This window comes from Neovison vison, chromosome 4, assembly GCF_020171115.1.
Source record: "Neovison vison isolate M4711 chromosome 4, ASM_NN_V1, whole genome shotgun sequence".
NCBI classification, from domain to species: domain Eukaryota; kingdom Metazoa; phylum Chordata; class Mammalia; order Carnivora; family Mustelidae; genus Neogale; species Neogale vison.
The window spans coordinates 209,458,911-209,471,808 of NC_058094.1; positions in this window are offsets into that span (position 1 = coordinate 209,458,911).

Here is a 12,898-nt window from a genome sequence, read left to right on the forward strand (position 1 = left end):
ATGGTATTTTCACATACTGAAATATTATACGAGAGTCAGAACAAAATTTAGTATGATCTCCTTTCTAGAAAGTTCCAAATAACTAAACAAAATGCAAGTAATAATTCCCTTTCAGGAAGCCATACATACTTTGAAAAAATTGTAGGGAAAGGGAAGAAAGATAGGATACATGCTCAGACCCCTTTTCCTGTTCAGTGTACCGATTCCCAGCTGCTGGGAGCGTTAGCTGGCAGCAGCTCAAGGCTCCCTCCCTCTCTGGAGAATTGCAGTTAGCCAAATAGGGGCTGACTCACACAGGAAGCTATGCACTTGTTTTCCCTATATCACCTCCCCAAATGTCAGCCAAGGCCTGACTAACTTGGGGGCACAAACAGCTAATCTTTTGCCTCAATGTAGGGTCACACTATGGTGCAATGTGGGCTCCAGAGCTCTGAATACCTTTTCCAGCTGATTCCACATCCTTCCTTAGCTTCCCCACCCCCCCATCCTGTCTTGCTTCTCAAACTCCCCCTTTCCTGAGAACTCCCTCAAAAAAAAAAAAAAAAAAAATCACCTTTACAAAATCCTTTCTCAGGCTCTACTTCTAGGAAATCGGACTTAAGACAACAGGAAATGAAGAGCCTGGCATTCTGAGTGATGATTCCCTTGGTGGGGGATGAGATAGGGACCAGGGCCCTATGGTTAGATTCAGGTTCTGTTTTCTCTAGGAATTTATGACCTAATTTGGGGGGGGGGACTAATTCAGTAGCTAAATAAATCATAAAAGAGGGCCATGCATGGGTCAACGATACGCACAGCACTAGCCAAGGATTATGATTAATCTAGTTGTCTGTACCTGAAATCCAGTTTTAAAGATGTTTATAAAGGTACGGATTTGAACACAGAAATGTTTTCTTATTCAGTATGCATTTACTGAACGTCTAGTTGTGCCAGCAACAGTTTTAGATGCTGGCAAGGCCCTGGCAAACAAGAAGGCAAAATTCCTTCTTGCATGGAATTTCATTGTTGTTGGAGAGACAGAAAGTACTCAAGAAAACAAATTAAAAATTTTAATTTGGTTAATGAGAGCTGCCATAAATAACAGAAAAACGGGCTGCTGGAAGGACAGAGATGTATGGTGGAGGGGCCTCTCGATTGGGAAAATTCGAGAAGATGGTGTTTGGGCTGTGATATAAAATTTTTCTTAACTCTCTTTTTTGCATTCTTTTTGGACTCCCCAAACCATATGAAAAAATGTAGGCTAGATGTTATAATGCACATTTTATAGGCAGAAGATCTCTCAAGAGCAGTGTGTCTCTTGCCCAAGACAAGTAATTACTATTTTTTGTTCTCTAAGTGAAGACCCCACCGAGAAAAAGAGAACTTGAGCCATGAACATTCATGGACACAACTTAAATTTCTAAGACACACTTAAGCTTGGAAGGCTTTTGTACCTCATCAAATAAGTCTTTACAGAATTTTCCACTATTAAGTACACCAATGAGCATGGAGAAGGGACAATCTGTTAATGATGGAAGTATTTTGAGTTTTCTCTCTCTCTCTCTCTCTTTTTTTTTTTTTTTAACAACACTGGGGGTATAGTGGGGTTTGCTGAGTCATCCCTAAATCTTACACCCAGTCTTGTTGGGGTCCAAAAACAGACCTCGGTGACATGACTGACAGGATGAGGGATACTGTCCATGACTATCAATGGGACTAGCTGTCATCTCTGTGCTGTCAGCTTGAAACCAGAACCACCGATGGAACTGCAGTCACTTGGGAGCTGCCACACAGACCACATCCACTTCTGTCTTCTGGTTTGTAGATGGCGAGGAGTGGGAGGACAACCCATCTCCTTTGCTTGGCCATGTGTCCTTGATTCCTTGATGGAATCTCTGGGAGCTCCAGTTTCCTCATATTTAAAATGAGAACAATGGGAGTATTTACAATAGTGTCTTTTTTTTTTTTTTTTTTAATATTTTATTTATTTATTTATTTGACAGAGAGAGACCACAAGTAGGCAAAGAGGCAGGCAGAGAGAGAGAGGAGGAAGCAGGCTCCCTGTTGAGCAGAGAGCCCGATGCGGGACTCAATCCCAGGACCCTGAGATCATGACCTGAGCCAAAGGCAGCGGCTTAACCCACTGAGCCACCCAGGCGCCCTACAATAGTGTCTTGAGAGTATTCAGGAAGCTGATGTGTTAAAGTATGGAGTACCTTACCCGGCAGGAGCAGTTCTCAGTGTGTGTTAGCCTGAATCATTTCTCTCACCAAGTGGTGGACATTCCTTCATGAATCAAATGATTGGCATTTCCCCTAACGTCCTTTAGATTTTTCATACGACTTAATGACAAAAGTCTCAACAGTTCACAGAAAAGCACTTGTTGGATGCAAAGTCATTTTTAGTATTATTTGGGTTTTGAAATATTGGGGTTCTGTCTCTGGGAGCTTTCCCATGCTAAGTAGATATTGATGCCCCTTTACCGGGTTAATACAAAGAATTATTGCCTGAAGCCTTCACAGGTCCAGGTTTCAAGCACAACCATGTCAAGTCTATGGGGTCACCTTAGATTTTTACGGGGCCCGGGAAGACCCCACTGTAAACTTCTTGCAAATGAATTTGAGGGTATGTTCCAGCTCTGGGATGTCCTAAGGAGGTTGCCCTTGTTTTATGTCACTATACTAGGATCAACTATGAAGAATCATTTGTATTATCATCGTCATCCTTATCTTTCTGTTTGATGAGTTCTGGACTTTTGCCAAATCAGACAGCTTGCAAGATAAATTCATTCTACTATTTGTATTGAGCCTTAAATCATGAACACCAGCTGTTTCTTGTATTTGAAGTAAAGCTCCAGGTGTCCTGGGGGCATCCAGAGAGCACAGTTTTTTCCTCCTCCTTGATGTATGGGTACTGCGGGGGAGCTGGGCAACTTGTTCCTTTAATGCAAAAAGTGAACCTCATGGTTTTGTGTGTGTGGTTTTCTTTCTTTCTTCCTTCCTTCCTTTCTTTCTTTCTTTTCGTATCTCCTACAAGGTCAAGCTCAACAGCTGATAAATATTTGTTGATTTGATTTGCTGCAGGGGCAGTGAGTTAACAATTGCATAAGCCATATTCTCAACAAGTTAGGGCAGCAGGAAAAGAGTACTTTTTCGAGCCAATTGGTGGAATTCTGGAAAACAGTTTGGAATGCATGTGCCTAAGTTCTAAGACAGAGCATAAATTAAACCTTCAGAGATAAGAAAGACTTGATATTGGTTTCATTGCTTGCATTTTTGTAATGATTTATCGTTTCAAAATGCCTTTATAGATATTGGATAATTAAATTATCACAAGCACTTGGTGATATACATGGGCTGGTTGCTACTACTGTCCCTGTTTCACTGATGAGGACTCCGAGTTTTAAAGAGGCGAATAGCATGCCCTCTAGCCTGTCTGGTCTCACCACCCTGTATTATCTTCCTGGCTCCCGGAACCTTTGTTTCCAGTTTTGTGGATTAGAGGTGCTGTAAGGAGGAAACAGGAGCCCAGGTCTCCCTCTCTAGCGGCCACTGCTGGCCCATGATGACCACAATGGAGGAGCGTTTTGTGTGTTTCCTGTGGGTCTGCCCTTCCTGGGCCTGAGCCCGAGTTTGCCATCCAGGGTGGACTTGGAATTAACGAATGGATGTTTTGCTTATTATGAAACATCCGGAATGGACCCCAAAGCCTATTTTCATCCTTTAGACATTTATGCCCTTTCATAGGGATTAGACAAACCATAGGACCCACCAACCCCACCTTTAACTATTAGCTTCTCAAAATTTGGATGAAAAAAAATCCCAATTTTTGGATGACAAAATAGATATATTTGCTTTTTTTGAGTATTTAAACAACTTGGGCTAAGCTTAGGAAACTGTTGACCCAGATATGGGGCTCTTCATTTTCTCGAGGTGCGAGCCAAGATTTATTCTTTGGGACCCCCAGGACCTGAGCATCCATGGGTGCGTCATAAGGAGACAGTCCGTGAGTCCCTCGAGTAGCGTCAGTTTCATGCCTGATCTGGAAGCAGCCTGGTGTCTTCTTTCCACTTAGCTACGTGTCTGAGGCTGTCTCCCTTCCTCAGCTCCAAGGACATTGCCATGGCATAGTTCTTTTTGACGGATGTGGGAAACACAGAGGTCAGAGAAAGCAAAGCCCTTCTGCTCCAATTTCAGCAAATCTCTGTTAGAAAACTCTGAGGTGCCAGGCCCCTTGGAAGAGGAAGGATGGTGATCTATCGTGTCATTGTGAGGTGGTATTTCTAGAGCTCAGTCAGAGGCGGCTGTTGGTGAGCAGGTATTAACTTGTTAAGGAGGCAAGTGAAAGAAGAATGCACCAGATCTTCCTTCCCTCCCTCTTGCCCCAGGGCCATTGGTTGGATCAATATTTAAGGGGTGTTTCTCTGTGTCCTCAGGCTCCCTGGTGCCTGGCAGGTCTAGGGGCCTTCCATTTGCTCTGGAAAATAAGTGAGGGCCTTGTGGAGCCAGAAAGATACTGGATCAAGATGGATAGTGGCTACGTTGCTAGGTTGGGGAAGGCCTGGTGAGAGTAGCATTGGTCCTGGGAGAGAGTGTTCCCCTCTTTGCCAGGGCTACAGGATGGTAGAAGGGTGCAGATGCCGGCTCCAGGGTCTCAGAGGCCAATGGCACCATGACCTTTAGAAATGAAACCAGCAGGGACTCCTGGGTAACAAACACACTCAGTTAAGCGTCTGACTCTTGGTTTCTGCTCAGGTCGTGATCTTGGGGTCTTGAGATAAAGTCCAATGTGGGGCTCCACGCTCAGCAGGGAGTGACTCTCAGCATCTTGAGATTCTCTCCATCTCTCTCTCTGTGCCTCCCCCTGCGCTCTCTCTCCATTAAATAATCTTAAAAAAAAAAAACAAAACAAAAACCAAAAAAAAACCCGAAATGAAACCGGAGACTAGGAAAAGGCAGTCCAGAGCTATTTCCCTTACTCCCGATAGACAGAGAAATAATAACAAGTTGATCAATGTTTTCCTGAGTTGCTCAGACCTGATGGGGCTTTTGTTCCAGCAATGTCGGGATTTTCCTTTTTATTTCTCTGACACTTGGATCCAGATTTGTGAACCCTTCCCTAACTGTTCCCTTCATCAATATATGAGCAACATATGGTCCAGAGTGAAGTTGTTGCTTAGGATTTAATGGCCTGCCTGTGTTCTTCTTCTTCTTCTTCTTCTTTTTTTTTTTAAAGATTTATTTGTCAGAGAGAGAAAGAGCACAAGCAGGGGTAGCAGCAGGCAGAGGCAGAGGGAGAAGCAGCCTTCTTACTGAGCAAGGAGCCCAATGTGAGACTCAATCCCAGGACCCTAGGATCATGACGTGAGCCAAAAGTAGCCACTTAACCAACTGAGCCACCCGGGTGTCCCACCTACACTGTGTTCTAAATTTCCATTTTTCAGGAGTCTGTCGAACAGTTTCTCATGATCTCAACACCCAGGATGTATCTATGGTCCTGAGGAAGGACAGGCTTCACTCCTCTTGCAAGACTCACTTCTAAAAGCAGACTGCCTTCTCCTTCATATGTGATAAATTCTGGAACACGTATGTACATAAAGCCTAAGGTATGAAAATCTCACAGTAGACACAGGCTGTGATGAGAAGTATACTCCCAGGGAGACAAAACCTTTCTACTCAGAGTTGAATGCTGACATCAGGCTCTAGCGGGGAGCTCTTCAGCATCCCTGGCCTTGCTCTGACCTACTGGATCAGAATCGACATTGCACGTGATTCCCAGGTCATTCATGTACCCAGCCAAGTCTGGGAAGCGCTGAGCTAAACATGAATGTGGCTAATTACACCTCCCCTCATCATCTTTTGGACAGGTGGACTCTACCCTGCCCATAGAGAAGAATCACCTGGGGGCTTTTGTGATTACTGATTCTTGGATTCCATCTCAGATCAGTTAAAACAATGTCTGGACTTTGATCCAGTAACAATCTGCCCAGATACTGCTCATGCACAGCCAAGGCTGAGGACTAGTGTTTTAAACCCAATTTCCAGTGCCATTCCCCAGTGTTTGACACATGAGTCAGGAGACAATTCTCCATGGATCTTTCACGTTTCTGCATGTCCAGGTCATACCAGATGAGAAGAATAGAAATCATTAGAGGTTTCAGGTTCCCACCTACTGCCTTGTCCAGGTGTCATCAGGCCCCCTTGGTGGAAAATGGGGCCCAAGGTACTGGCACAAACATGGATATGGCCGTGAATCACCAAGTCCTTTGTCTCTGGGCTGGGATTTTTGTTTCTTCCGCCAGCATTCATGAAATTGTGGCAAGTTCACATATTAGCTTCCAGGTAGGGATGAATCTTCGAGCGGTCACAGTTCTGGACAACATCTTTTATAGTTTTGCTCTTCTCCTGCCCAAATCAATACCTCATTACCTGGGTGGACCCAGTGAATGTCCGAGTGAGGCTGTTTCCTTCCAGAACGTCTACCTCCATCTTTAGCTCAGCCGCATCAGGCTTATTTCAATTGTTTGATCACAGGCACTAATAATTTTAGTTTATATTTTGTACTAATTTTTACGAAATATGGGCAAAATGCAAAAAACCTGCTGTTTAGATGAAACCAAATAAGGTGAGAAGCTACATTGGCAAGCAATTCTCCCACGCCCGCCCACAGCCCTATTGTTGTACAAAAGTCTGCTGTGGTGGAAGAGACTGGATTCGGTATACACAGGGAATGGCGCCGCATAATGGATGTCAGTCAAAGAAAGCCTGAAGTTCGCACAGACCCAAGCACTCATTTTAAAATTCTTGATCCCAACAGCCTGCCAGAGGAAGGCGTTCTGATTCTTGGCAACAAAAAGGAACAGTGACGATTAAAATCCCCACCACACATCAGATTCCCAAAAGACAACCTTGATCATAGCAGTGCTTAAAAAATAGCTTCTCCCCGAAATACATTGATTTCAAAGATAGTGAAATTCTTCAATATGTCAACATTGACTTAAATAAATGTTAATTAAAAACTTTTGCCATCTGACACAATGTGGGAGGAGAAGCACTTTTCGAAACAAAAGCCTGAGATTGTGAGGCTTTTTTCAAAATAAATCAGTCCCTGAGCATTAGGCCAACATTTTTTTTTTTTTAAGATTTTATTATTTATTTGACAGGCAGAGATCACAAGTAGGCAGAGAGGCAGGCAGAGAGGAGGAAGCAGGTGCCCTACTGAGCAGAGAGCCCGATGTGGGGCTCGATCCCAGGACCCCGGGGATCATGACCTGAGCTGAAGGCAGTGGCTTTATTTAACCCACTGAGCCACCCAGGTGCCCCAGGCCAACATCTTTTAGATGTTTTTTCATCCTGCGCCCCCATAATGAAAAAATTGTTAACGTGTCACATCCAACATACGTCATTACTTATTTATAAATTCTGGGCAAATACTGTTGTACTCATTGTATATTTTATAAAAAACAAACAAAAATTGAAATAAAAGGATGCCTGGGTGGCTCACCCCAGATCTTCATCCCAAGATCACCACCTCAGCAGAAATCAAGAGTTGGACACACAACTGACTGAGCCACCTAGGCGCCCCAATGAACTATATATATATTTTTTTAATTAATTAATTAATTAATTAATTTGACAGAGAGAAATCGCAAGCAGACGGAGAGGCAGGCAGAGAGAGAGAGAGGGAAGCAGGCTCCCTGCTGAGCAGAGAGCCCGATGCGGGACTCCATCCCAGGACCCTGAGATCATGACCCGACCCGAAGGCAGCGGCCCAACCCACTGAGCCACCCAGGCGCCCCTGAACTATATTTTTAAATGTAAAAAAGACAATTCTGTGAGAACTCTTGCTCTATCATATCTTGTGGTCCCCCAAACCTATTATGATTTATTTTTGGCCCTTTTCAGAAAGATTTTGCCGTCTCTTGACAGGGAAAGCATGTGGGTTACATTCTCTCTCTTCCACGTGGTTGGGACTCCCTAAGCTCCCCACAGGGCCGAACAGGTGGCTCTCCAGCCCAGCCAAGGGTCTGGTCCTGGTTGTAGATGCATGCCTTGGCCCGCAGACGCCCTTCCTCCAAAGAGTGAGAAATGGCTTCTTGGGTGGTGGTTGCCAACCCTCCAAGTTGCTGGGACATGCTCTTGGGCCGTGGTCTTAGGCACCTCACAGTCGTCATTAGCTGGGTTCTAGTGGCCAGCCCCTCAGCCACAATGTGGTGAGAACTGTGGGCTGAGACCAGAGCATGTCACTGGGCAAAGCTTCGGTCCCGTAGAGGCTAGGTGGAAGCAGGTGGGAACTCGGGGTTCCCTTGGTGGGTGGCTGGCCCAGTGGGGAAGAGAGTGGGTATAGTGCATCTGGGAGGAGGCCAGCTGGGTGCCCTGTAGCAGAGGGTGGCCGACGAAGCTGTCACCAACAGCTTGGCCTAGGTTTGGTGATGGACACCAGTCCAGGGGGAGGGGAAGGCAAGACCCTAGTATTGGAAAGCTGCCCTTGAGGAGGACACCAAGTGAGGTCTTTGGCTGTGGGTGGTGGGAATGGGGTCTAGTAACTAAAAATGGGGAGCAGAACAAAGGTTTAGGAGCTCTGAGCGGTGGATACAGAGCTGGTGGTACAGGGAGGGGTGAAGGCCTAGGTGAAGGCCAAGTTTTCCAAGCTCCCCACGCTCCCCAAGCTTTGGGAAGTCACTGGAATGAGGGAATCAACAACTCAGGCAATAGGTAGGTAGGTCGTGGGCAGTGACCTGGGGCTCCTGGGTCACGTGGGTGAGGATGACACAGCTCCAGCCCACAGGGTGATTGTTTGGTGGTTAGACGGACACTGGCAAATAGGCAGAGTCTACACAGTGGGTGAGAGGGCAGGGAGGCACAAGGCGTGAGCAGCTAAATTGAAAATGTGGTCGGCCAGCTATGACTTCCCCTGGGGGGGTGGCCCCGGTGTCGGATTTGGAATGATGAAGTGGATTTGGAAACTCCAGAGAAGCCTTAACCACCTTTTGGTGGGTTATTGCTTTCTTGGATTCTCATTACTCCATTTCCTCAGAAAGCACCTGTCTGGCTTATTTCTGGAAGGTGGGATAAGCCTGTTTTGTGTTAATTAAATCACATTTTGAGTGTACCGGGAGAGCTGGCTATGTTAAGAAACTGTGGTAAATCCTCTTGTTAATCAAAGAATCCTTTTGTAATGTGAATGATGACACTCCTGTTTCTCTGTGTTTTCAAATTGCATTTGATATATTTATTTCCATTAAACACCCAAAGGGGACTTTTGGAAATCAAACATAATTTAGTTTGGGAATTTTATTTGTAAATATTGGAGCACCTCATGCCGTCTCGGGAGACCCTCAGGGAGGTTCCCGACCAAAGTGGGAATTAATACCTTTAATGAAGAGGGATTCAGGGCAAGAATCAGATTCCCTGCAACCTCCCCACCTTGCTTTGGCGGGTTAACTCCTTCGTGTCGTTACCTAACTCAGCTCAAACAGTACCTTTATTTGAGCTTCAGTATTTTTGTGTGGTAACATAGACATCATGTGAAACTCAAGTGTACAGTTTAGTAGCTTAAGTACATTCACATCATTGTGCGACCCTCAGTTCCATCTGCTTCTGGAATTTCTTCATCTTCCTCAATGAAACTGTCCCAGTGAGACGTTAATTCCTCGGTTGTCCCCACCAGCCCTGGAAGCCACCCTTCTGTCTTCTGTCTCCGTGCATTCGACTACTCTAGGTATCAAATGCTGCTGTTTATTTATTTAGAGAACACGATGCGGGGAGGGGCTGAGAGAAAGGAAGAAAGAGAATCTCAAGTAGGTTCCACTCCCAGCGCGGGGCTCAATCTCATGACCCTGAGAGCATGACTCAAGCCGAAATCAAAAGTTGGACGCTTACCTGACTGAGCCACCCCGGATCCCTAAACCTCACTTTTATTTTAATCGGTCGTACGGTACAATGTTTAAAGAGTCACATAATTTCAGAAGACTTGTTAAAAAAAGCAGCCGAACCTTCCTTCTTCCTCCCCACGTCTTGCTCTCCAGAGACAACCATACTGAATTCTTTCAGTCTTGACGTTCACATCCATAGATCAAGGGAAGGTGCTTATGTTGCTCCTTCTTGATTGTTCTGTTTTAGGCATTTTCTATTGATTTCTCGCTACGAAAAATAAGAATTAAGTTTCCCGTAATTCTTTTGAAATATGTTTTATTATGAAGCATAGGATATATACGAGAGTCTTCCATAGCCTGTTAAAAATAAAATAATATTACTTGTTCAGCTTAAGAACAAGATGGGGGAGGGAGGCGGCACCTGGGTGGCTCAGTGGGTTAAGCCTCTGCCTTCGGCTCAGGTCATAAGCTCAGGGTCCTGGAATTGAGCCCCACATCGGGCTCTCTGCTCAGTGGGGAGCCTGCTTCCCTCCCCTCTCTCTGCCTGCCTCTTTGCCTACTTGTGATCTGTCTGTGAAATAAATAAATAAATAAAATCTTAAAAAAAAAAAAAAGAAAAGAAAAAGAACAAGACTGGGCACTGTTAAAAGCCTGCATGTGCCCCTCCTTGTGATCCCTTCTCTTTTCCAGATGAATCCACTAATCTGTGCTAATAATTTCCTTTTCCTCATAATTATCTTGTGTGTACATATTCCCAAACAATCTATTGTTGAGTGTTACCTGTTTGTGAATGTAAACATGTAAATGGAAACATATGGTATATTCTGATTTTGCTCCTTTCACTCAGTTTTGCGGTTCTGAGGTTTGTTCCCTGGATGGATGTGACTACAGCTCATTCGTTCCCTCTGTTCTCTTGTGTTTGGTATGAATACGACTACACCTTCGTTCGTCCGGCTTGTCCTTGTAGCTGGTGCTCATGAGCTAGAGATTCTCCAGGCCCCGTAGGCAGGAGTTGGATTGTCAGGACATAGGGTGTACGGTACCTTTTCAAGTTCACTAGGTAACAAAAGCTGGTGGTAATCTCACCAATTTAAACTTCCACCAAGAGTGGTTGAGAGAGATCACTTGTGAGTGCTTTGCTGTGAAATGGCCTTGCATATGTTTGACCCATGAAAAGAAATGAATGCACAGATGTTCTTTCTATAGCATGGATAGCAAGGGCTTACTGGTTTTGGGTATCATAAATATGTCTTCTCAGTTTGAAGTCGGCTTTCTTCTTTTTAAGATTTATTTATTTGACACACACACACACACACACACACAGAGAACAAGCAAGGGGAGCAGCAGGCAGAGGGAAAAGCAGGCTCCCCACAGAGCAGGGAGTTCAACGTGGGGCTTGATTCCAGGACTCTGGGATCATGACCTGAGCTGAAGGCAGACACTTAACTGACTGAGCCACCCAGGTGCCCCTGAAGTCGGTTTTCTATTCTCCGTCAAGGACTTTTTTTTTTTTTTTTTAAAGATTTTATTTATTTATTTGACAGAGGGAGAGAGATCACAAGTAGGCAGAGAGGCATGCAGAGAGGGGAGGGAAGCAGGCTCCCCACTGAGCAGAGAGCGCGATATGGGGCTCGATCCCAGGACCTTGAGATCATGACCTGAGCTGAAGGCAGAGACTTAACCCACTGAGCCACCCAGGCGCCCTCTGTCAAGGATTTTAAGAACAGAAGTTCTTAAAATTTAGTTTAGTTTTGTTGGTTTTATCCATTTTGCCCTTTATGGGAAGGGTGTGTTCTTTTTATGTTCTTTTTTTCTTTATTTCTTATTTACAAAAATTATTCCCTATCCCAACGTCAGGAAATATTCTCTATGTTGTCTTCCAAGTGTGTTACAGTTTTGCCTTTTACATGTGAGCATTTTAATCTACCTGAAATTGATTTTTATATGTGGTGCAAAAGGGATTTCATTCCATTTTTTCTCATCTCCATCTACAGTCGTTCCAGAAACATATACTGAATAGCCGGTCTACTTCACAGTGATCTGCTGGGCCAAAGTCTGCAAAAAATGAAGACCCCAATATGCTTGGGTCTGTTTCTGCACTCGATTTGTCTATCTGTGCCAATACTATAGCGTCTTTGTTACTATAGCTTTATAATATGTTTTAATGGATTCTGTAGGAAGTCTTCCCACTCTGATCTCAGGATTATCTTGACTCTTAGGATGTGTGGTTGTTTGTGGTTTTTTTTTTTGTTTGTTTTTTGTTTTTTGTATACATGTTTATCAGCTTGTGAAATTTTGTGGAACTGTTGGGCTTTTGAAGGCAATCACCTTGCATCTCTGGGTCTGTCTGAGATAGCCGAAGAGTCAGTACAGGAAGCTAAACCGGCAGAACATCCAAGACAAGAAGATCTTCAAAGCAACCGGGGGTAAGAAAAGATCACCTGCTAAAGAACAGTGAATAGACTAGTTGATTACCTTGAACAGGACAAATGGAAACCAGAAGACTGTGGGAGAATGTTTCCAGTGTGTTGACAGTAAAACGATAACCAACCTGGAATGGATATCCAGGTAAACTCTTTTAAGAATGAAAGCAAATTAGGGGTGCCTGGGTGGTGTGGTCGGTTAAGCCTTGGGCTCTCGGTTTTGGCTCAAGTCATGATCTCGGGATCATGAAATCAAGCCCCACTTTGGGCTCCATACTCAGCACGGAGTCTGCTTCAGATCCTGTCTCCTTCTCCCTACCCCTACCGCTTGTGCTCTTTCCCTGCTTCCCACCAAACAAATAAATAAATCTTAAAAAAAAAAAAATGGCATGAGGGGCACCTGGGTGGCTCTGTCAGTTCAGTGTCTGCCTTTGGCTTAGGTCGAGATCCCAGGGTCATGATCCCAGAGTCCTGGGATGGAGTCCCGCATCAAGCTCCCTGCTCATAGGGGAGCCTGCTTTTCCCTCCACCTGCTGCTACCCCTGCTATGCTCTCTCTTGTTCTTTCTCTGACAAACAAACAAATAAACAAATAAACAGAATGAAAACAAAAGATAAACTTG